The following is a 25521-nucleotide window of genomic DNA, read 5'->3' on the forward strand; positions in this document are numbered from 1 at the left end:
TTGCCAGGTCATTAAATTTTGAGTCATGAGAGAGTACCCTTTTATCAACTCATTCTTTCTTATCCAGCCTTGAATATTACGTACCACCATTATCAGTCCAACACCATTCTCATGCGTGCTTTCCCAATTCCTGACATATATTTAGGCAGATCCTACAATTCTTTTGGTTAACAATACCTTTTCTCCAAAATAAGGGACAGTATTTCCCAGGAGCATGGTGCTGATACTGGAGCTTAGTTATCTGTCTAGAAGCAGTGAAGGGAGACAGGTTCTGAAGAGGCAAGCATCCTCTTGCAATGCAAGGCTGTGCACAGTTTCCAGGCAAAGGGAGCTGCTATCCTTCAGTAAGAGGGGGAGAAAGCGACTCCTGCCAACTCTCTGGGGGGTCATGGGAATCTAGGGGTTCAAGGTTTGCCATTTCATAGGCAAAGGTGTCCCCATCCCATCTCAGGGTCTTACTCTCTCCCCACAAAGGCCTTGACTTTAATGAAGGATATCTGCCAGGGCTGTGAATAGAGACCAAGGTTTCTTGATTATTCTGCTGTGATCATAAGGAACATGCTGTGCTTGTAGGATTTTCGCACAGTCTGCCCTCTGGCTGCAGGGAGTGAGGGGCTCCTTCAATGTCGAGGGCCATTGAGGTCTTCTGACTTCACACTACAGCCGAGTTGATAGTTGGTAGTTGATCTGATCCTGTTGTTTTCTTCCCTTAGCACATGATGGTAGTGGAAAGCAACAGCTAATTCCACATTCCTTATGATTACCATTTTATGACATCTCTCGGTTGCTATAATAGCGTGTAAGTCAGTGCATCTCTTTCTCTTTCTTCCGTCATAGTTCGCTTCATGCAAGAGTCGCAGTAATTGAAATGCCACAGCACACCAGAGGAAGGGAGGATGAGACAAGGGAGGGAAGCAGCCCATAAAGGACACATTACCAAGCAAGTTGTCACTGAGGGCAACTGGAGCTTAATCCTGCGGGGACCTTTGGCTGACAGTGTAGCACATTTCTCAGAGTTAATTAATCAAAGACATGGGGAAGCTGAGGTGTCTATCCTCCATTCCTGCCAGTCATTGGTTGAGGGCACTCCCAGGGAGGATATTAATTCCTGACACTTCCAGGCTGCCCCGTGTGGGGGCAGAACAGGTATTGGAAGTCAGAGAAGGCTCGCAGGCAGTCACAGGTGCTTCCCATTGGAAGTTGAGAGGATGGGTCCAGAAATGGTCATTGCCAAGATGGATAAGCACGAGACACCAGCACTTTCTGCTACGAGTGGGTTTTCTGTCACTTGATCCAAATGCTTCACAGTTGAGAGTCTGGATTTTGTTGTTGTTGTTGTTGTTATTTTACTTTATTCAGGGGATCTTTTCTGGGATCCTTTCAATTTTGCCTCTACTTCAAAATTCATTATTGCTACAGATCTGCCTGCATGGATGAAAGAGTTACTATTCTATCACCGTCCTGGTCATTTTATTACGTTTTCAAAGCAAAGAATAGCTCTGGAAATCACTTCTTCAATTAGAACTAAAGAGCTTCCCTGCTTAGCAGCATAACAAGCCTGAAAGGTAGCACAGGTGTCATTCATGAGCAAATGACAGCAAAGAGTACTTTTTATTTTTTGAAATTTATTTTTTGTGGGTACATAGTAGCATATATTTATGAGGTACATGAGATGTTTTGAAACAGGCATGCAATGTGAAATAAGCACATCATGAAAAACGGGGTATTCACCCCCCCCGCCGAGCATTTATCCTTTGAGCTACAAACAATCCAGTTACACTTTGTAAATTATTTTAAAATACACAATTGTTATTATTGACTATAGTCACCCTATTGTGTTATCAAACAGTAGGTCTTATTCATTCTTTTCTTTCTTTTTTTTTTTTTTTTGATCCATTAACCATCCCCATCTACCTCTCATCCCCTCACTACCCTTCCCAGCCTCTGGTAACTATCCTTCTACCTTCTATGTCCATGAGTTCAGATGGGTTGATTTTTATTTTATTTTATTTTTGGAGACGGAGTTTTGCTCTTGCTGCCCAACCTCCGCCACCCAGGTTCAAGCGATTCTCCTGCCTCAGCCTCCTGAGTGGCTGGCATTACAGGTGCCCACCACTATGCCCAGCTAATTTTTGTATTTTTAGTAGAGATTTGGTTTCACTCTGTTGTCCAGGCTAGTCTCAAACTCCTGACCTCAAGTGATTCACCAGCCTCAGCCTCTCAAAGTGCTGGGATTACAGGAGTGAGCCACTGTGCCTGGCATGGTTTGAATTTTAGATCTCACAAATAAGTGTGAACATGTGATGCATGTTTTTCTGGGCCTGGCTTATTTCACTCAACATAAGCAAAGAGTATTTGGCAATTCATTCCCATCCCTTCAGGTGGAAGACTTTTAATATGTCTCTGCTTAGAACTAGAGAGAGGTTTATTAATTATCTGTGAAAGAAAGCCGGGTGAATAAGACAGATGTTGTTCTCAAGGAACTACTATCCAGAACTATGCTGTCCAGTATGGTAGCCACAAAATACTTGCAGCTACTGAGTATTTGAGATGTGGCTAGTGCCAACTAAGATGGGCTGTAAGTGTACAATGAACACCATATTTCAAAGACTTAGTACAAAGATAAAAGAATATAAAATATCACATTAATAATTGTTATATTGATTACACGTAGAAATGATCATGCTTGTTTTGCATATGTTGGGTTAATTAAAATATATTTTAACATTAATTGTAACTGGGTTTTTTTGTTCCTTAATAATATAGCTGCTTATAAAAATGTAAAATTTTATACATGGCTCATATTATATTTCTACTGGTCAGTACTGATCAAGAATAAATTATCAGGTGGTCCACTATGAATGGTGTGCAATATCAGTCAAAACTCATTATAGTAGGTTCTGGAAATACAAAGGTGAATCCACATGATTTTCTATCCTCAAGTAGCTCTCAGCCCAGTGTTTGGAGAAGACAAACAGTAATATTTAATTGAGAAGACAGGGCTACCAGAGGCATGAATCAGGTGTAACAGAGTTCATGCACTACAGAGACTTATACTAGAGCAGGGGTGGTGCATGGAGTGGATAGGCAGGTGAGTGAGCAAGTTAGAGAAGATTTTAAAGAGGAGGGGTTATATGAATTAATTTGTCACAAGAGTGGGGTTTTACAAGGTAGAAAAGTGTGTAGTCTGTGCGGTGGTTAGGCCTGTGAGTTGAAATAACTTCCCCTTATAATCCCCTTTAATTGAAAAAAATCTCGGGGAACATTCTGATTGGCAGGGCTGGAGTCACATGACCACCATGGGCCAATGACTATGGCAAGCTGGGTTGACTATTACAATTGACTAGCTGTGATCAGGGAGGTGGTACCATGAAAGAAGACAGGTATTTTTATTCAGAAGAGGAAGAGAAGCAATTCCTCAAAAGAAAGGTAGCATTGGTCCATAAAGGGAGGGTGCTGGGAAGATTCAATACTCTTCCTACATAGTGGAGATCTAGATATATACATTATAGTCACTATTGTGTATACTGTGTATATAGATATACACTATATCTATGTATATAGATCTATGTGTATACACTATATCTATGTATATCTATAGATCTATATTTATACAGTATATGTATATCTTAGATACAGATATACATAGATATAATGTATACATCCACATATAGTATGCACACATCTATGTATATATCTATGTATATACATCTATGTATAGATGTACTGTGTATAGTGTATATAAATATACACTGTAGTCGCTATTTTCTTCATCTTAATATGCTTGTGTCTCAGTCTCTTTTCTCATCACAGCACACAAAATCCAGCACTCCTCCTTTGTGTATTATAACAATTTATTTCTTGCAACAACTCATGGCAGTGGGGAATGTGGCTTGTATAAGACTAGAAAATGAATTATTGCCGTTTTATAAACATGCTAAGGAGATTTAGTTTTGCACTGAAAGCAAAGGAAAACCATAAAAGATTAAAAAACTTTGACAAGAGAGGTGTATGATCAGATTTGTGCTTTGATCATTAATTCATTAAACAGCTATCATTGTGTGTTTATGAGTTCCAGGTGTTCTTCTAAGTGCTAGGATCTACTCAGTAAATGGGCAATTGTGCATATGTTCTTGTAGTGCACATTCTAGTGGGTGGAGATAATAAATAGCTTGTATAAGGAATAAATTGTATTTTCGAAGGTGATGCATGCTCCAGGAAATAATACAACATGGAAAGCTAGGCTGGGGCTATGGTTTTAAATGAGAAGTCCGGATAGGCCTCATTGAGAAGATGATGTTTAAACAAAGATTTGAAGGAGTGAAGGAATCGAGCTATTCTTTTTTTTTTTTTTTTTGAGACAGAGTTTCGCTCTTATTGCCCAGGCTGGAGTGCAATGGCACGATCTCAGCTCACTGCAACCCCCACCTCCCGGGTTCCAGTGATTCTCCTGCCTCAGCCTCCTGAGCAGCTAGGATTAGAGGTATGTGCCACCATGCCCAGCTAATTTTGTATTTTTAGTAGAGACAGGGTTTCTCCATGTTGGTCAGGCTGGTCTTGAACTCCTGACCTCAGGTGATCCACCTGCCTCGGCCTCCCAAGCCATTCTTATATCTATAGAATGAACATTACAAGCAGAAGGAGCAGAAGCAAAGGCCCCGTGGTAGCCATGTGTCTGAACTATATGAGGAACAGCAAGGAGGCCAGGATGGCAGGATCAAGGTGAGGGAAGAAAATAGGCCAGATCAGGTCAGGCCTTGCAGGCTATTTCACTGGCTTTTGTTGGAATGAGATGGAAAGCCAGTAAAGGCCCACTGGAGAGAGGCTTCTGGCCACTGCACATTGATGCTGGTTGATAATGTAAATAGTACATATAAATCACTAAGAAGATATAAATCACTAAGAAGATAAAGTGATTTACATATAAATCACTAAGAAATATTTAAATATAAATCACTAAGAAATATAAATATAAATCACTAAAAAATATTTAAATATAAATCACTAAGAAGATAAAGTGGCTGCCCTCTTAGCATTTCATCTGGCAATATATCACCCTCCATCTTCATCTCTCTGATATAAATGTCATATCCAAAATACAGCACGCTGCATTCTTCTTCTAAAATTTCAGATTAGATATGTTCCAGCCTTTGTCTAAGCTGTCTCTATCTCTGGGGCTCAGATACGTCAGAGCTGATAGCATGGGACTTTCGGAAGTCCATTTGTGGGAGGGATTTTTTCAGATAAAGGCGGTCTGGAAAAGGGAGAAGAATTAGAAGGTATTCATCATATCGGTAGCAGAGATTTTTTATGTATGTGTGTGCTCCTGTGTATGCATGTAGAAACCAAACATCCTGAATGGCTCACGATCGCGCCAGTGGGTGTCCTTTGTCCTTGCATAATTATTAGCAGCATCCCTCTCCATTAGGTGAGCCCTAAGGAGAAAGAGTAGGGTCTTTAAGAATGTTACGAGACACAGAGCCACAAACAGTATTGGGATAGGACCCAGCTCTCAAAGTGCGGCCCAGCCATGGCACAGCTGGAGGTTCGCAGAGATGGTGCCCACCAAAGGCAATGATGGGACATACATAAACTGCCTTGCAGGCAGGGAGACTCCAAATCGGTCAGGCCCCATCCAGACACACAGATGGCACACTCAAATCAGGAAAATCGGAGGAGGTTTAATAGGGACTATCTGCAAAGCATTGATGTGTACAGAGATGCACCAAGGCCTCATAGAGTGAGGCAATAGGGAGGTCATGGGAATCCAGAAGGAGAGAGTCCCATGGAGAGGTCATCTGGAGAAGAGCAGTGGCCTCTGTCAAGGAAACCAGTGGCCTGAGGCAACCCTGCAGGGAGGAAGCCAGCTGAGGGAATGGATAACCGGACCTCAGTCGCCTTCCTTCCTTTGGGAGAGCCTCCTGGGGCTGGATCCAGGGCAGAGAGCCAAAGGGAGAGGCTGGAAGATCTGGAAGGCCAAGTGGGGGGTGTGAGGCCACAGCTTCTTTGTGTGTATCATCAGTGGGGATTGAAAGGAGAGGAAAACCACGATGGAGGCCTATGGGACTGTGGGCAGCTTTTTCGAGTACAGATGAGATAATCCCCACGAAGACCCCCGGAAATATTGAGAGGGAGGCTCTTTGAAAGGGGATGGTGTTCTGCAGAACAATAGAGGCTTCATGAGCCGCTAAAATAGAGGTTGTGAGGATTAGTGTGACCCCATTGTGAAACCTGGCCTAAAAGAACCCAAGGAAACAGGGGTATGTTGAGTTCAGGAACATTGCAGAATTTCCAGATGTTCTCTGAAGCATGCACATATCTAAGATTGTCTCCTCTCTAAGGGTTGTGTGCAGTTTCTTACCTTCTGTGAGCTGGCTGTGAACTCAGTGCCCCTGGGTGGTAGCAGAAGCATGAATGCTGAGAGGAAGGATGTTGCTGTCAGCACTGTGTGGTTTTGAATGAGATAAAGAATCAACGTCAGATGTAGCTGCACACATACTTTATTTTGTTGAATTTCCAACTGATGAAGTATTTGATAAGCATGCCTGATAAGATGGAAAAAAACAGGCTCTTTCCCAGTGGTCCATTTTTGTAATTTAAGTACATAGATTTGTTTTAGTTTACATTTGGTGATTTTTGTGTTATTTCTGAAAAGGTAATGTATACACATGGCTTAAAAATAAAACACTATGAAAAAATCTCTTTCCCACTCCTGTCCCCTGTTCTGGTCCCACACCTCTAATTCGGATGACCACTTGTTTAAAGATTCATGTAGATCTGTCCAGGGTTTCTTTGCACAAGCACATACAAATACATGTTATTACTCCCTACCTTTTCTTACACAAAAGGAAGCATTCAACACAAAATACTTTGTACTCCTTAATAGTACATCCTGGAGATTATTCTGTATCAATACATACAGAGATCCCTCACTTTATTTTTTACAGCTGCATAATATTCCATGGGAGAGATGTTTTGTAATTTATTTAACCCACCCCCTGTTAGGAACATCATTTAGGTTGTTTGCAATCAGTTTCTCTTTTTTTTATTATTTTTTTTTATTTTTTTGAGATGGAGTCTCACTCTGTCGCCCAGGCTGGAGTGCAGTAGTGCAATCTCAGCTCACTGCAACCTCCGCCTCCCAGGTTCAAGTGATTCTCCTGCCTCGGCCTCTTGAGTAGCTGGGATTACAGGTGCGCACCACCACGTCTGGCTAATTTTTGTATTTTTAGTAGACATGGGGTTTCACCATGTTGGTCTGGCTGGTCTCGAACTCCCGACCTCTTGATCTGCCCACCTTGGCCTCCCAAAGTTCTGGGATTACAGGCATGAGCCACCGTGCCCGGTGCCAGTTTCTCTTATAAACAATGCTGCAATGACTAATCTGGTATATTTATTATCTTTCATGTGGGCAGAGATATTTGTAGGTTGAATTCCTAGAAATGGAGTCAGTGAGTCAAAGCGTAAATGCATTTGCAATATTAATGTATTCATTCTTCACTGGATCTCTGTGGTTTAGCAATGAATTGAACAACTGCATATTATTTATGGGTGAAAAGCCCCAAAGAAAAAAGAAATGCTGAGTCCAGATGTCACCTTCAGTCAATGTAGAGTGGTGGTTACCACCAGTGATGAAGGTCTTAGAGTGTTGATGCATCTGTGAGTGTGTGAGTGTGTGCTCATTTGTGTACTCTGAAAACCCTATTTGAAAAGAAAAACTTAACCATTGGGTTATTAGACAGATAATCACTTCAGTCCAATTTCAAATCAATGAGTTTCTTATTCCAGCTTATATTCCAATAGTCCAAAGCTTCCAGGGAATAAAGGTAAAACAATCTGAGAGCTCTGAGTTCCTCCACAGGGCAAGTACCGTGTAAACTGATAGATGATGTTAAGGTTCTCAAGGTGGTGACTAAACAGTTCTCCCAGTCTCTGCAACATAAACATAAACTTAAAAATTACACTGTAACCTAGATCTTCATTTTGAAAATAACCGTGGAATTTGAAAAAATAAAACTGAAACAAACAAAACACCACCACAAACAACAACAACAACAACAAAACAAGGGGGAAAAAACTGACTTTCTGGTGTTTTTGCTAAAAGACAGCAGTGTGGGTTGGGGGAAGCTCTTCTCATAAAAGAAAAGTACTAGACAATCTGGTCTTTTAAAGGGTCTTGAAAACAGATTATGCAGTAAAACGGAGCTGCCAAAGACCCTCAGAGATGGTCTCACCTGGCTAGTCCTATGAAGCTCCCAGCTAGAGGAGAGTTTTCTTTCTCATTTTCAATCGTGGTTTGTGGTTAAAGATGTGCATGCCAATGGCAGGTCTGGGGGTGAGATGTGTTTGAAAAAACGTTGAATTTATATTTGCAGTACCAGCCAGACTCAGGAAGTGACACTCAACCACATTTTCCTGACCTGGGTGGAGATTAGTTGAGAGAGTGTTTGATAGGTTAACACATGTTGAGAAACATTTTGACATAGGACGTGTTGCATATAACTAGTTTTGTGAAGATGATGCCCTTACTGGGTATATCTTCTATGAATGACTCAGGTCATCATCATAGGCTTGGGTTATTGTAACATCTAGCAGGTATGTTGTGCTGTGGAGAGCTGTTTTTCCCCCTAGCGGCCTTGGAGGGTGAGGTTTGGAGGGCTATTCACATTTTTCTGTGCACTGGCTGTGCAATGGCCAACCATATCTCCTTCCAAGATGCTCGTTTGTTGGGGCTCAGGATGCACCACCTCAAAACATACTGTGGGAGACAAGATGTGCCACCCCAAAATACACTTCTTGGCATATTTCAAGCTGGTTATTCAGACAAACTGCAGACGCAGGAGTATCTCTGAAAAGCTGCCCTTTGTAAAAGAAATGTATGCCTATTGTAAATTGAAAGTTATGTTTCTTATAAAAGAAATCTATATTAGTAAAACTATCTGTATCAGGAAGAGGGCTGTTCCTACACAATTTTTATTACCTGAGATACTTTATTTGCATAACACGACAAACTTTTATTCACCTTGTATTTCCTCCCTCCCCTTCTCATAGCTTGTCTCTACCACCCCGAGAAGCCCCAAGCTCCTCCTATTCCTTTCTGTAGCTCAGGCTGCTATATAAGCTTCAATCATCTGGTCTTTCTTCAACTCTCATATTTTCGCGGGACCCCTGTGCCAACGTGTGTAGTTAAACATAGCTTTTTTTCTTGCTAATCTGTTATATGCTGATTTAATTCACAGCCCTGCCAAAGAACCCAGGAGGGTGGAGGTAGACCATTTGGTTCTCCCTGCACGAACTGCAGTGTATTTTTTTGGGCCCAAGGTCAAATACCAGCTCCACTGTCCTAGTCCTGTGACCTTGGCTGAACAGAATAATGATCCTCCTGTCTATAAAGAGGACAAAAGCACACCCCCCGCCGACTGTTCTGAACAAGTGGTCCCCTGTTAAAGAAAACTTCTCCTCAACTTCACTCCCTCTTCACCATTTCTTTCCATTAATATTACAGAGAATCCTTTATAGGGAATTTCTTTTAAAAATTTTATTTATTTATTTATTTATTTAGAGAAAGAGTTTTGCTCTTGTTGCCCAGGCTGGAGTGCAATGGCAGGATCTCGGCTCTCTGCAACCTCCATCTCCTGGGTTCGAGTGATTCTCCTGCCTCAACCTCCCAAGTAACTTGGACTACAGGCATGCGCCACCACACCTAGCTAATTTTTGTATTTTTAGTAGAGACAGGGTTTCTCCATGTTGATCAGGCTAGTCTTGAACTCTGGACCTCAGGTGATCCGCCCTCCTCGGCCTCCCAAAGTGCTGGGATTACAGGCATGAGCCACCACGCCCGGTGGGATTTTCTTAAACATTAAATGTCTAATGTTTTAAAAACCCAATAACATCAGCATTTTTAATAACAATTTTTATTGTAAATTGACAATTTATAATTGTGTATACTTCTGGATACAAAGTGATGTTATAATTTATAAATACAATGTAGGATAATTAAATTGAGCTAGTTAACATATCCATCATCTCAAATATTTAGCATTTTTTTTCAACTTTTATTTTAGTTTCAGGTGGTACATGGGCAGGTTTGTTACACAGGCAAATTGTGTGTCACTGGGGTTTGGTATACTAATGATCTTATCACCCAGGTAGTGAGCATAGTACCTGACAGCTGGTTTTTCAGCCCTCCCTCCCCTTCCACCCTGTCTCCTCTAGTAGTCCCCAGCGTCTATTGTTTCCATCTTTATGTCCATGTGCACTCAATATTTAGCTTTCACTTAAACGTTAAGAACATGTGGCATTTGATTTTCTGTTCCTGCATCAATACACTTAGGACAATGGCCTCCATTATCCTAAGCTACATCTTTTGCAGCTGTATCCATGTTGCTGCAAAATATGTGGAATACTATGCAGCCATAAAAAAGAATGAAATCATATCCTTAGCATTTTTTCGTCATGAGAACATTTGAAATTTACTCTCTTAGCAACTTTGAAACGTACGATACTGTTTATTAACTATATTCACCACACTATGCAATAGATTTCAAAGAAACTTCCATATTCCTTCTGAGATTTTTGTACCTTGTTCATCATCTCCCTAATACCCTCACCCTCTAGCCTCTGTAACCACCAGTTTATTCTCTGGTTCTATGAGTTTGATTGTTTTAGATTCTTCATTTAAGTGAGAATATGCAGTATTATTTAAGATCATTTAATTAAGTTTTAGTATGTATAAAGTATTTGGCGTCAATGCCTACCTATTTCTATAGAATGAAACAGAACAAAACATTTCCCAACTGAACCACAACCTGAATGCTGGTGTTGTCTTCACTGCAGGTGGATTACGGAGCTATGGTCTACACACCTCAGTGCCTTTTGTAGGAAATCATGGCTAAGAGTCAATGCTTGGAATCAGGTGGACAGGGATCAAGTCCCATTTCCACCACATATATCTGTGTGTCCTCAGTTAAGTTAACTGACCTCTGTCTGCCATAGGCAAAATTCCTAGTTATGTACATCAAAAACTATCTCCTAGTGTATATTACAGAATATTAGGAAGCTCAAGCATCTCAGGGACGGCGAAGGACTAAGGAAAGAGCCAAGAATAACATCCAGATTATACTACTGGTCCACTATGGAGCCCACTACCCAGATTTCTGGGCGAAAGAAGATGGATGTGCTGCTCAAGGGCTGACTGGTAGAACGCCCAGCAGTGGTACCTCTGAAAATGCTGTATTCGCCACACTCAAGTTTTCAAATCTGTAAAACAGGTATAGTAAGAATATTTACCTCATGGGGTTATTATGCAGATTTGATAACACAGTGTATAGAAAGACCCCAGGATGGTGTTTGGCACTTAGTAAATGCTCAGTTAATGTTTTCTCTTCATTTCCTCCTTCATTTTCTTCTACCTTAACTTCTCATCTGTTTTCATTTTTCTTTTCTTTTTCTTTCTCTAACTTCTTCCTCCTCCTCCTGTTTTTCTCACTTCTTCACTTCTCTTCCATCCCCTTTCTTCTTCCTCATTCCTTATTTCTCTTCCTAAGAGTTGGTAAGAGGCAGCATATGACTATTCTGCCAATGGAAACCATTTTCCCTGTTTCTGTAACAGGGGGTGTCATGGGGTACAGCACCAAAGAGCTACTATTTAGTTGGATATTACCATAAGTTAATAAATGCTCGATACCCCGCTTTCTCCTTTTCTTCCCCCCTCCACTCCCAGTATTTACCCAGTGGCATCAAATCTGGAATGGGCTATCTTCATATCAGAACCAGGAAAAATGGAAGGGAGTTACACCAGAAACCATAAACCCTATGTGAGGAGGGATTTTGTTTAACATCTTTTTTTGAGATCGAATTTACAAACATAAAATTTGCCCTGAAAGTATATGATTTAGTAGTTTTTAGTATATTCAGTTTTGTGACTATCACACAAGTTTAGAACATTCCTCTCAACCCCAAGGAAACCCCATTCCTATTGGGCTATCACTCCTCATTCTCCGACATGCAGCCCTAGGGAACTTCTAATCTACTTTCCGTCTCTATGGATTTGCCTAGTCTGGATATCTCATGTAAGTGGAATTATACAATATGTTACTTCTTGTGACTAGCTTCTTACACTTGGCATGTTTTTGAGGTACGTCCATGTTGTGGTATGCGTTAGCACTTCATTTTTTTTTTTTTTTTTTTGGCTCAATAATATTCCGCTGTGTGGGCATATCACATTTTGTTTATCCATTCATCAATTAAGGACATTTGGGTTGTTTCTGTTTTTCAATTATTATGATAATGCCTTTATGAACCTTCATGTACATTTCTGGGTGAACATATATTTTCATATCTCTTGGGTAGATATCCAGGAGCGGAATTTCCAGGTCATGTTCACTCTGCTTAACATTTTGAGGAATTGCCAGATTATTTTCTAAAGTAGCTGAGGGCAGGGATTTTTGTCTGGTTTGTTCATCGCTGATCCAGTGCTGACATATGGTAAACTTAAAACTATTTATTAAATAAATTGAATAGGAGGGAGGAGCCAAGATGGCCGAATAGGAACAGCTCCGGTCTACAGCTCCCAGCGTGAGCGACGCAGAAGACGGGTGATTTCTGCATTTCCATCTGAGGTACCGGGTTCATCTCACTAGGGAGTGCCAGACAGTGGGCGCAGGCCAGTGGGTGCGCGCACCGTGCGCGAGCCGAAGCAGGGCGAGGCATTGCCTCACCTGGGAAGCGCAAGGGGTCAGGGAGTTCCCTTTCCGAGTCAAAGAAAGGGGTGACGGACGCACCTGGAAAATCGGGTCACTCCCACCCGAATATTGCGCTTTTCAGACCGGCTTAAAAAACGGCGCACCACGAGACTATATCCCACACCTGACTCGGAGGGTCCTACGCCCACGGAATCTCGCTGATTGCTAGCACAGCAGTCTGAGATCAAACTGCAAGGCGGCAGCGAGGCTGGGGGAGGGGCGCCCGCCATTGCCCAGGCTTGCTTAGGTAAACAAAGCAGCCGGGAAGCTCGAACTGGGTGGAGCCCACCACAGCTCAAGGAGGCTTGCCTGCCTCTGTAGGCTCCACCTCTGGGGGCAGGGCACAGACAAACAAAAAGACAGCAGTAACCTCTGCAGACTTAAATGTCCCTGTCTGACAGCTTTGAAGAGAGCAGTGGTTCTCCCAGCAGGCAGCTGGAGATCTGAGAACGGGCAGACTGCCTCCTCAAGTGGGTCCCTGACCCCTGACCCCCGAGCAGCCTAACTGGGAGGCACCCCCCAGCAGGGGCACACTGACACCTCACACGACAGGGTATTCCAACGGACCTGCAGCTGAGGGTCCTGTCTGTTAGAAGGAAAACTAACAAACAGAAAGGACATCCACACCGAAAACCCATCTGTACAACACCATCATCAAAGACCAAAAGTAGATAAAACCACAAAGATGGGGAAAAAACAGAACAGAAAAACTGGAAACTCTAAAACGCAGAGCACCTCTCCTCCTCCAAAGGAACACAGTTCCTCACCAGCAACGGAACAAAGCTGGATGGAGAATGATTTTGACGAGCTGAGAGAAGAAGGCTTCAGACGATCAAATTACTCTGAGCTACGGGACGACATCCAAACCAAAGGCAAAGAAGTTGAAAACTTTGAAAAAAATTTAGACGAATGTATAACTAGAATAACCAATACAGAGAAGTGCTTAAAGGAGCTGATGGAGCTGAAAACCAAGGCTCGAGAACTACGTGAAGAATGCAGAAGCCTCAGGAGCCGATGCGATCAACTGGAAGAAAGGGTATCAGCAATGGAAGATGAAATGAATGAAATGAAGCGAGAAGGGAAGTCTAGAGAAAAAAGAATAAAAAGAAATGAGCAAAGCCTCCAAGAAATATGGGACTATGTGAAAAGACCAAATCTACGTCTGATCGGTGTACCTGAAAGTGATGCGGAGAATGGAACCAAGTTGGAAAACACTCTGCAGGATATTATCCAGGAGAACTTCCCCAATCTAGCAAGGCAGGCCAACGTTCAGATTCAGGAAATACAGAGAACGCCACAAAGATACTCCTCGAGAAGAGCAACTCCAAGACACATAATTGTCAGATTCACCAAAGTTGAAATGAAGGAAAAAATGTTAAGGGCAGCCAGAGAGAAAGGTAGGGTTACCCTCAAAGGGAAGCCCATCAGACTAACAGCGGATTTCTTGGCAGAAACCCTACAAGCCAGAAGAGAGTGGGGGCCAATATTCAACATTCTTAAAGAAAAGAATTTTCAACCCAGAATTTCATATCCAGCCAAACTAAGCTTCATAAGTGAAGGAGGAATAAAATACTTTACAGACAAGCAAATGCTGAGAGATTTTGTCACCACCAGGCCTGCCCTAAAAGAGCTCCTGAAGGAAGTGCTAAACATGGAAAGGAACAACCGGTACCAGCCACTGCAAAAACATGCCAAAATGTAAAGACCATCAAGGCTAGGAAGAAACTGCATCAACTAATGAGCAAAATAACCAGCTAACATCATAATGACAGGATCAAATTCACACATAACAATATTGACTTTAAATGTAAATGGACTAAATTCTCCAATTAAAAGACACAGACTGGCAAGTTGGATAAAGAGTCAAGGCCCATCAGTGTGCTGTATTCAGGAAACCCATCTCACGTGCAGAGACACACATAGGCTCAAAATAAAAGGATGGAGGAAGATCTACCAAGCAAATGGAAAACAAAAAAAGGCAGGGGTTGCAATCCTAGTCTCTGATAAAACAGACTTTAAACCAACAAAGATCAAAAGAGACAAAGAAGGCCATTACATAATGGTAAGGGGATCAATTCAACAAGAGGAGCTAACTATCCTAAATATATATGCACCCAATACGGGAGCACCCAGATTCATAAAGCAAGTCCTGAGTGACCTACAAAGAGACTTAGACTCCCACACATTAATAATGGGAGACTTTAACACCCCACTGTCAACATTAGACAGATCAACGAGACAGAAAGTCAACAAGGATATGCAGGAATTGAACTCAGCTCTGCACCAAGCGGACCTAATAGACATCTACAGAACTCTCCACCCCAAATCAACAGAATATACATTTTTTTCAGCATCACACCACACCTATTCCAAAATTGACCACATAGTTGGAAGTAAAGCTCTCCTCAGCAAATGTAAAAGAACAGAAATTATAACAAACTATCTCTCAGACCACAGTGCAATCAAACTAGAACTCAGGATTAAAAATCTCACTCAAAACCGCTCAACTACATGGAAACTGAACAACCTGCTCCTGAATGACTACTGGGTACATAACGAAATGAAGGCAGAAATAAAGATGTTCTTTGAAACCAACGAGAACAAAGACACAACATACCAGAATCTCTGGGATGCATTCAAAGCAGTGTGTAGAGGGAAATTTATAGCACTAAATGCCCACAAGAGAAAGCAGGAAAGATCCAAAATTGACACCCTAACATCACAATTAAAAGAACTAGAAAAGCAAGAGCAAACACATTCAAAAGCTAGCAGAAGGCAAGAAATAACTAAAATCAGAGCAGAACTGAAGGAAATAGAGACACAAAAAACCCTTCAAAAAATCAATGAATCCAGGAGCTGGTTTTTTGAAAGGATCAACAAAATTGATAGACCGCTAGCAAGACTAATAAAGAAAAAAAGAGAGAAGAATCAAATAGACACAATAAAAAATGATAAAGGGGATATCACCACCGATCCCACAGAAATACAAACTACCATCAGAGAATACTACAAACACCTCTACGCAAATAAACTAGAAAATCTAGAAGAAATGGATACATTCCTCGACACATACACTCTCCCAAGACTAAACCAGGAAGAAGTTGAATCTCTGAATAGATCAATAACAGGAGCTGAAATTGTGGCAATAATCAATAGTTTACCAACCAAAAAGAGTCCAGGACCAGATGGATTCACAGCCGAATTCTACCAGAGGTACAAGGAGGAACTGGTACCATTGCTTCTGAAACTATTCCAATCAATAGAAAAAGAGGGAATCCTCCCTAACTCATTTTATGAGGCCAGCATCATTCTGATACCAAAGCCGGGCAGAGACACAACCAAAAAAGAGAATTTTAGACCAATATCCTTGATGAACATTGATGCAAAAATCCTCAATAAAATACTGGCAAACCGAATCCAGCAGCACATCAAAAAGCTTATCCACCATGATCAAGTGGGCTTCATCCCTGGGATGCAAGGCTGGTTCAATATACACAAATCAATAAATGTAATCCAGCATATAAACAGAGCCAAAGACAAAAACCACATGATTATCTCAATAGATGCAGAAAAAGCCTTTGACAAAATTCAACAACCTTCATGCTAAAAACTCTCAATAAATTAGGTATTGATGGGACGTATTTCAAAATAATAAGAGCTATCTATGACAAACCCACAGCCAATATCATACTGAATGGGCAAAAACTGGAAGCATTCCCTTTGAAAACTGGCACAAGACAGGGATGCCCTCTCTCACCGCTCCTATTCAACATAGTGTTGGAAGTTCTGGCCAGGGCAATCAGGCAGGAGAAGGAAATAAAGGGTATTCAATTAGGAAAAGAAGAAGTCAAATTGTCCCTGTTTGCAGACGACATGATTGTTTATCTAGAAAACCCCATTGTCTCAGCCCAAAATCTCCTTAAGCTGATAAGCAACTTCAGCAAAGTCTCAGGATACAAAATCAATGTACAAAAATCACAAGCATTCTTATACACCAACAACAGACAAACAGAGAGCCAAATCATGAGTGAACTCCCGTTCACAATTGCTTCAAAGAGAATAAAATACCTAGGAATCCAACTTACAAGGGATGTGAAGGACCTCTTCAAGGAGAACTACAAACCACTGCTCAAGGAAATAAAAGAGGATACAAACAAATGGAAGAACATTCCATGCTCATGGGTAGGAAGAATCAATATCGTGAAAATGGCCATACTGCCCAAGGTCATTTACAGATTCAATGCCATCCCCATCAAGCTACCAATGACTTTCTTCACAGAATTGGAAAAAACTACTTTAAAGTTCATATGGAACCAAAAAAGAGCCCGCATCGCCAAGTCAATCCTAAGCCAAAAGAACAAAGCTGGAGGCATCACACTACCTGACTTCAAACTATACTACAAGGCTACAGTAACAAAAACAGCATGGTACTGGTACCAAAACAGAGATATAGATCAATGGAACAGAACAGAGCCCTCAGAAATAACGCCGCATACCTACAACTATCTGATCTTTGACAAACCTGAGAAAAACAAGCAATGGGGAAAGGATTCCCTATTTAATAAATGGTGCTGGGAAAACTGGCTAGCCATATGTAGAAAGCTGAAACTGGATCCCTTCCTTACACCTTATACAAAAATCAATTCAAGATGGATTAAAGATTTAAACGTTAGACCTAAAACCATAAAAACCTGAGAAGAAAACCTAGGCATTACCATTCAGGACATAGGCATGGGTAAGGACTTCATGTCCAAAACACCAAAAGCAATGGCAACAAAAGACAAAATTGACAAATGGAATCTAATTAAACTAAAGAGCTTCTGCACAGCAAAAGAAACTACCATCAGAGTGAACAGGCAACCTACAACATGGGAGAAAATTTTCGCAACCTACTCATCTGACAAAGGGCTAATATCCAGAATCTACAATGAACTCAAACAAATTTACAAGAAAAAAACAAACAACCCCATCAAAAAGTGGGCGAAGGATATGAACAGACACTTTTCAAAAGAAGACATTTATGCAGCCAAAAAACACATGAAAAAATGCTCATCATCACTGGCCATCAGAGAAATGCAAATCAAAACCACTATGAGATATCATCTCACACCAGTTAGAATGGCAATCATTAAAAAGTCAGGAAACAACAGGTGCTGGAGAGGATGTGGAGAAATAGGAACACTTTTACACTGTTGGTGGGACTGTAAACTAGTTCAACCATTGTGGAAGTCAGTGTGGCGATTCCTCAGGGATCTAGAACTAGAAATACCATTTGACCCAGCCATCCCATTACTGGGTATATACCCAAAGGACTATAAATCGTGCTGCTATAAAGACACATGCACACGTATGTTTATTGCGGCATTATTCACAATAGCAAAGACTTGGAACCAACCCAAATGTCCAACAATGATAGACTGGATTAAGAAAATGTGGCACATATACACCATGGAATACTATGCAGCCATAAAAAATGATGAGTTCATGTCCTTTGTAGGGACATGGATGAAATTGGAAACCATCATTCTCAGTAAATTATCGCAAGAACAAAAAACCAAACGCCGCATATTCTCACTCATAGGTGGGAATTGAACAATGAGATCACATGGACACAGGAAGGGGAATATCACACTCTGGGGACTGTTGTGGGGTGGGGGGAGGGGGGAGGGATAGCACTGGGAGATATACCTAATGCTAGATGACGAGTTAGTGGGTGCAGTGCACCAGCATGGAACATGTATACATATGTAACTAACCTGCACAATGTGCACATGTACCCTAAGACTTAAAGTATAATAAAAAAAAAAAAAATCAATGCAGAAGCATAACAACAACAACAACAACAACAACAAAATAAATTGAATAAATGAATTAATAGTTGTCTGGTAAAGATATAATTTTTCCTTATATATGTAAGCATGCATAAATAAATATATACTATATATTTATTTATTTTTCGAGATAAGGTCTCTTTTACCCAGGCTGAAGTGCAGTGGTGTGATTTTGGCTTACTGCAGTCTCCACTTCCTGGGCTCAGGTGATCCTCCTACTTCAGCCTCATGAGTAGCAGGGACCACAGGTGTGCACCACCACGCCTAGCTTTTTTTTTTTTTTTTTTTTTGGTATTTTTAGTAGAGATGGGGTTTCACCATTTTGCCCAGGCTGGTTTCAAATTCCTGAGTAATCTGCCTGCCTTGGCCTTTCAAAGTGCTGGGATTACAGGTGTGAGCCCCTGCACCCGGCCAACATATTTTTGTTTAAACATTATGTATGGCATATAGTTTTTTTGTTTTGTTTTGTTTTGTTTTGTTTTTTAAGACAGAGTTTTGCTCTTGTTGCCCAGGCTGGTGTGCTGTGGCACGACCTCGGCTCACCTCAAGCCCCGCCTCCCGGGTTCAAGTGATTCTTGTGCCTCAGCCTCCCGAGTAGCTGGGATTACAGGCATGTGCCACCATGCCCGGCTAATTTTCTGTATTTTTAGTAGAGACAGGGTTTCTCCATGGGCATATAGTTTTGTAAATTGGCAATTGCTGTTTGTTAAAAATGGAGTTTTAAAATTCTACTCTAGCTGTGCAGTTCTGGGAAAGAGGCTTTTTTTGTGTTGTCCTGTGTGCCACCTTCTCACTTGGAAAGGAAAAGAAATTAACTGAGCATGAAACTTAAGTGAGATAAAATTGTATGTGGCAATACATGTATACAATAATACAGGGAACATATTGAAGTGCTAAAAAACAAGAAAGTAATTTCTTTATTGTTATCTTCCAGTCTGTTGCTAGCTTGGTAGCTAGAAAACCAAGCTTAAAACATAAAATATGAGAAAATAACTTATGAATGAGAATCTGGATGAAGTTGTAATTTTAGTTAATTCACCATTCTCTCACTTTTGCCACCACATTTCTGTGCTTGAGCTTGCATGATGGTGTGCACAGTGATAAATTATTCTTATGTGATAGAAATTCCTTCTCCTGGATGGAATATAGACATGCACAGAACAGACACCTTGTCCTGAAGGTCTTTATGTTCCTGGAACCCAGCCCACAGCCAGGTAAATAGCAGAGGCTCAACACAGGTTTTGAGTGTATAAATGAATGAGTGAGTGAGCTTTTGTTACATGATTTTCGTGTTTATGTGCTATTTTCTTTTTTGTAGATGGTTTTAAGAACTTAATTCGGCCGGGCGCGGTAGCTCACGCCTGTAATCCCAGCACTTTGGGAGGCCGAGACAGGCCGAGGCAGGTGGATCACGAGCCTGGCCAATATGGTGAAACCCCGTCTCTACTAAAAATACAAAAATTAGCCAGGCATAGTGGCATCTGCCTGTAGTCCCAGCTACTCAGGAGGCTGAGGCAGAAGAATCGCTTGAACGTGGGAGGCAGAGGTTGCAGAGAGCCGAGATCGTGCCACTGCACTCCAGCCTGGGTGATGGAGTGAGACTCCCTCTCGAAAAAAAAAAAAAAAAAAAGAACTTAATTCAAAACCATGCATATATATGTGTGTGTATGTATACAATTTCTTTTATACACACACACCCATATATACATATATATATATATATATATATATATATATATATACACACACGCACACATAGGTAGAAAGGTAAGTAAAAACATAATTTTCTCTAGGTACTATGATTATGGGTGTTTTTTATAAGCTTACTTGTAATTGTCTACATTTTATTATTTTTAAAGTTTATTTCATTTAAAAATATTTAATTAAAAATGAAGATTGAATATATTCAAAGCATACAAGCTTACAACAATCAAATGAACACATCCATCACCACCCATGTTGTATATTAGATTCTCTGAACTTATAACTGAAAGTTTGTACTTTTTGACCATTTCTCCATTTCTGCTAACCCCAACTTCTTGACAATCAACATTCTACTCTCTGCTATGAGTTTGGTTTACATTAGATTCTCTGAACTTATAACTGAAAGTTTGTACTTTTTGACCATTTCTCCATTTCTGCTAACCCCAACTTCATGACAATCAACATTCTACTCTCTGCTATGAGTATGGTTTTCTTAGAGTCCACATATAAGTGCAATCATATAGTATTTGTCTTTCTGTGTCAGGCTTATTTCACTTAGCATAATGTCCTCCAGGTTCATCCAAATTGACACAAATGGCAGGATTTCCTTCTTTTTTATGGCTGAGTAATATTCTATTGTATATACGTACCACAATTTCTTTATCTATTCATCCATTGGTGAATATGATGGATACTTAGGTTGATTTCATATCTTGGCTATTGTGAATAATGCTGTAATGAACATGAGGTTATTTTCCCATTACTTTTCAAAAAACCATGCATTACACTATTGATCTGGAAATGTATAATAAATGCATTTTTGAAAAGAAAAAAATTATTTCTAGGCTCTTGATGATGTTTTTGACAATCTAATTTAAAGAGCTGAGTTACTTTTTTCTACATGACTTTTAAAGTTTGTAGCTTTAGAATATGTATTAAAATAAAATAAATAAAAATGCTATTTCAGAAGAATATTTATCCATGTATGTATACAGGAGGAAAAAATTTAAAAAGGAAGAATATTTAAAGATAAGCTAAAATATGTATCATATAATGTGGAGTTAAAATCTTAGGATATAAACTCTGGGGAAAATGTATATATAATACACCAAAATATTAATATTAATGCCATTTATTTCTGAATTTTGAAGTTACAAGTAGTTGTATTTTTTTCTTTGTACTCTTATTTTTCAAAATTATATATAAGCACACAATTGCTATTATAACCTGAAAAATTATCTGTAGCGCTTATTACTTTTTATGAAGGAATGTCTTTCTGAAATATACGTTTGAACTTTGCTTTGATTACTAATTATTTAGTAAAATATTAATAAGCAGAATTTTACAATTTATTAGAGTAAGAAAAATTTACTGTCAGGAAACAAAACAAAATAACCAAGACATTCTTCAGTTGGTAAATGGATAAACTGTGGTACATCCAGACAAATGAATATTATTCAGTGCTAAAAAGAAATGAACTATTAAGCCATGAAAAGACATAAAGGAACCTTAAATACATATTGCTAAGTGAATGAAGCCAATCTGAAAGGGTTACATACTGTATGATTCCAGCTGTATGACATTCTGGAAAAGGCAAAACTGCAGTGATAGTAAACAAAAAAAGAAACAACAATGGTTGTCTGAGGTTGAAGAGAGGAAGTGATGAATGAGCAGTTAAACAATTCCGTATGATACTATAATAGTGCGTGGACGTCACTCTACCTTTGTTGAAACCTCTAGAACGTACAACATCAAGAGTGAGCGCTAATGTAAACTGTGGGCTTTGGGTGATAATGAGAAGTCAATGTTGGCTCATTGATATTAACAAATGTACCCCTCTGGGTGGGATGTTGATAGTGGAGGAGACTGTGCATGTGTAGGGAGAAGGGAGAATAGGACAACATTCTGTATTTTCTGCTGGATTTTGCTGTAAACCTAAAGCTGCTCTAAAAAATGAAGTAAAATAAAAAAAATCAGTGAATGATATTCAGTATCCCTATTTTCAATGAATTATATTTGGGGCTTTCTTTTGGAATTTTTGTTTGCTTTTGTTTTTAACTTGCTCTGAAAAATGCTGCATTGAGAAAGCATTGCACAGTTGCTTCTTAAATATTCAAGAATGTGTTCCTCCCCTCAGCTGAGATATTTGACCTTCAGCCTCTTTGTGTTAGAATATAAGAACGGAAAGTGTAATTGTCCTAGGGAATCAAGTAAACATCTTATTAGAAAATCTTTTGAGAAAATTTTGGCACAAGTTGGTGTTCTCGGTGTTTGAAATGCATATAAAGAATGGCTCATATATAAATTTTGTCCATGTGCTATGATGGGCTTAATTTGATATCAGAATGGGTTTTAAGAAATATATATATTCAGCATCTATTCACCCTATTTCTGGTGACGATACCCTGATTTTCCTCTGGAGAGCTGCCCGTTGCTTTACTCTCAACAGATGTGGGGCTCCACCCCCAAGATCAGGCCCACAGAAAGTGACACAGACCCAATCTAATCGGAGCACCCCAGTCCCTGGCCGCAGTGATTGGCTCATAAATGGGCTCAATGAGTGCTCATGGCAAGAAATATCTTAAGTGACTAGAATGAGGTGAGGGGTGTGTGTGTGTGTGTGTGTGTGTGTTTTGCAAAGTGTAGAAGAGCATGAATTCCAGAGCCCTATTGCATAGGTTTGAATCCCAGTTCCCCACTTCCACCACCAACCAGCTAGGTAAACTTGGAAAAGTCACTCTTCCTCTCTGGGCTTCAGGCTTCAGTCTCTTTCCTGTAAGATGGGGTCAATACTACTTACCTCATGGGGTTCTTATGGGGATTGAACAAGTTAACCTTTGTGGAGCATGGCACGGTGTTTGTCTCAACATTTTCACTTGGATATGTAACAGGCATCTTAAACTTGACATACCTCAAATGAATTCTCCTTTCATAGCCTTTCTCCACTCAGTAAATGACAACTCCATCCTTCCAGTTGCTCAAGCCAAAAATCTTAGAGCTGTCTCTGACCACTCTCATTGTCTCTTTACTCTATCGGCAAATCCGGTCTGTTGTACCTTTAAAATATATTCAGAATTTAATTGCATCTGCTGATGCCAACCCAGTTCAAGGCACCATCATCTCTTGTCAGGATTATGGCACCATGGCCTCCAAAATGGCCTTGTTGCTTCTGTCCCTGCCCCACTTCTGTTTCTGCTCAACAAACAGCCAGAGTGAGCCTGACAAAACACGTCAGGACATGTCACTCTTGTGCACCAGCGCCTGCCTATCTCCGGGTCCCAAACACACAATTAAATCTCTATCCTCATCTCCCACATATTTCCTCCTTGTTCTTTCTGTGCCATGCACCTGTTACTTGACCTCTGCTGTTCTCTGAACACACCAGGCTTGCTTCTGCCTTAGGGCCTTTGCAATTGCTCTTCTCTGTCTGGAGCCCTGTTCCCCCAGATTTCACCTCACCTTCTTCAGATTCTTACCCAAGTGCCACCTTCTGAGTGAGACCTTCCTTGGTCCTTTACCCAAAATTGCAACCTTCCCCCAAGTCTTTATCCTGTTCCCTGCTGAGTTTGTTTCTTAGCCCTCATCATCACCTCACGTGTGCTATGGTTTACTTATCTTGTCTATTATATGTCTATTCCCCTTTAAAACATAAGCTTCTGGCAACCGAATTTGTTTAACTGCTATAAACCCAGTACTATTTAAAATAGTTCATGGTGCTCAGTAAATATTTAATGCACAAATGGCTGAATAAGGGGATGGAAGTCAAAAGAATTGCATTACAGTGTGATACTCATCAACATATAGTTGTGCAGTGCCCTCTAAGCACCAGGGACTTGCTAGCCACTGAGGACGTACCTGAGACAAAGATTGTTTGGTATCCTTCTATAATCTAGTTGGGGATGGAGGTAGGGTGGCAAAACTGTTCCAAAAAATCAGGAAGTATAGGATGCATATGGTTATCCATGATACGAGCTTGTAATCCAGACATGAAGGCCTGTAAAAGATGTCTCAGATTTGGAGTGTCTAAACTGTCACCTGAAGGTTAAGGAACAACAACTGGGTAAGGGAGGTGGGGCAGTGGGAGAGCTGAAAAGTCACCAGATCTGTTAAGCTGCGATCAGACCTAAGGGAGGATGTGGCTGAGAAGTTGACTTTTGATGAACTCGTGTCTTTACTCTGATGAAATAAACAAGGAAGCCTAGAATGAAGGGCAGGCAGCCCAAGTGAATTAAAAGCATTTTGAGGCATCTTGCCAAGTTCTATTTACTCTTATTTCATTAAAAATACAGAAAGAGTAGTAAATACAAGATTCAGCCTTGCTCGGTTTCAGGATGTGGGAGGAGAAATCATGCAGCTGTCTTACATGAATCTGCTAGAAAGAAGCAGGTCACAGGTGTGATCTGTGTGGCATCAACGAGCATGCTTTTCTGTTGTTTTTGATATTCAGCATTTATCTATTCTTCTTTTCGTGATGGTATCCTGACTTGAGGAGGCACAAAACATATTGAGGAGACAAAGACCTCCCTAAAAAAAAAAAAAAAAAAAAAACCTCCCTAAAAAAAAAACAGGTTAACCCTGAGCTTCCTGGTGACACTCAAAGCCTTCTGACCAGGAGAAGTGTGAAGAAAAGGGGAGAACAATCCCTGGACCAACCAAAGCCCACACGTTGCTGCATCCCACGCCCAGTGCCCATGTCCCACTGCCGTTGCCACCATGCCCAAGAGAACAGTTGAAGGGGATGCTATAGTAGATAAGGCCAAGGTGAAGCATGAACCACATAGTAGATCTGCAAGTTGTCTGCTAAACCTGCCCCTCCAAAGCCAGAGCCGAAGCCTAAAAAGACCCCTGCAAAGAAGGGAGAGAAAGTACCCAAAGGGAAAAGTTGACGCTGGCAAGGAGCGGATAACCCTGCAGAAAATGGAGATGCCCGAACAGACGTGGCACACAGAAAGCCAAAGGTGCTGGGGGTGCCGAGGGAAGTGTGTGCATTTTTGAAAACTGTGTACTTCTGGTGGCTGCACAGTTTGAAATACTACTTTTTATCAATTTTTTTTTTTTTTTTGAGATGGAGTCTTGCTCTGTCACCAGGCTGGAGTGTAATGGTGTGATCTCAGCTCACTGCAAACTCCACCTCTCGGGTTCAAGACATTCTCCTGCCTCAGCCTCCTGAGTAGCTGGGACTATAGGCACGTGCCGCCACACCCAGCTAATTTTTTGTATTTTTAGTAGAGACAGGGTTTCAC

The sequence above is a fragment of the Gorilla gorilla genome, chromosome 3 (assembly GCF_029281585.2).
Source record: "Gorilla gorilla gorilla isolate KB3781 chromosome 3, NHGRI_mGorGor1-v2.1_pri, whole genome shotgun sequence".
NCBI classification, from domain to species: domain Eukaryota; kingdom Metazoa; phylum Chordata; class Mammalia; order Primates; family Hominidae; genus Gorilla; species Gorilla gorilla.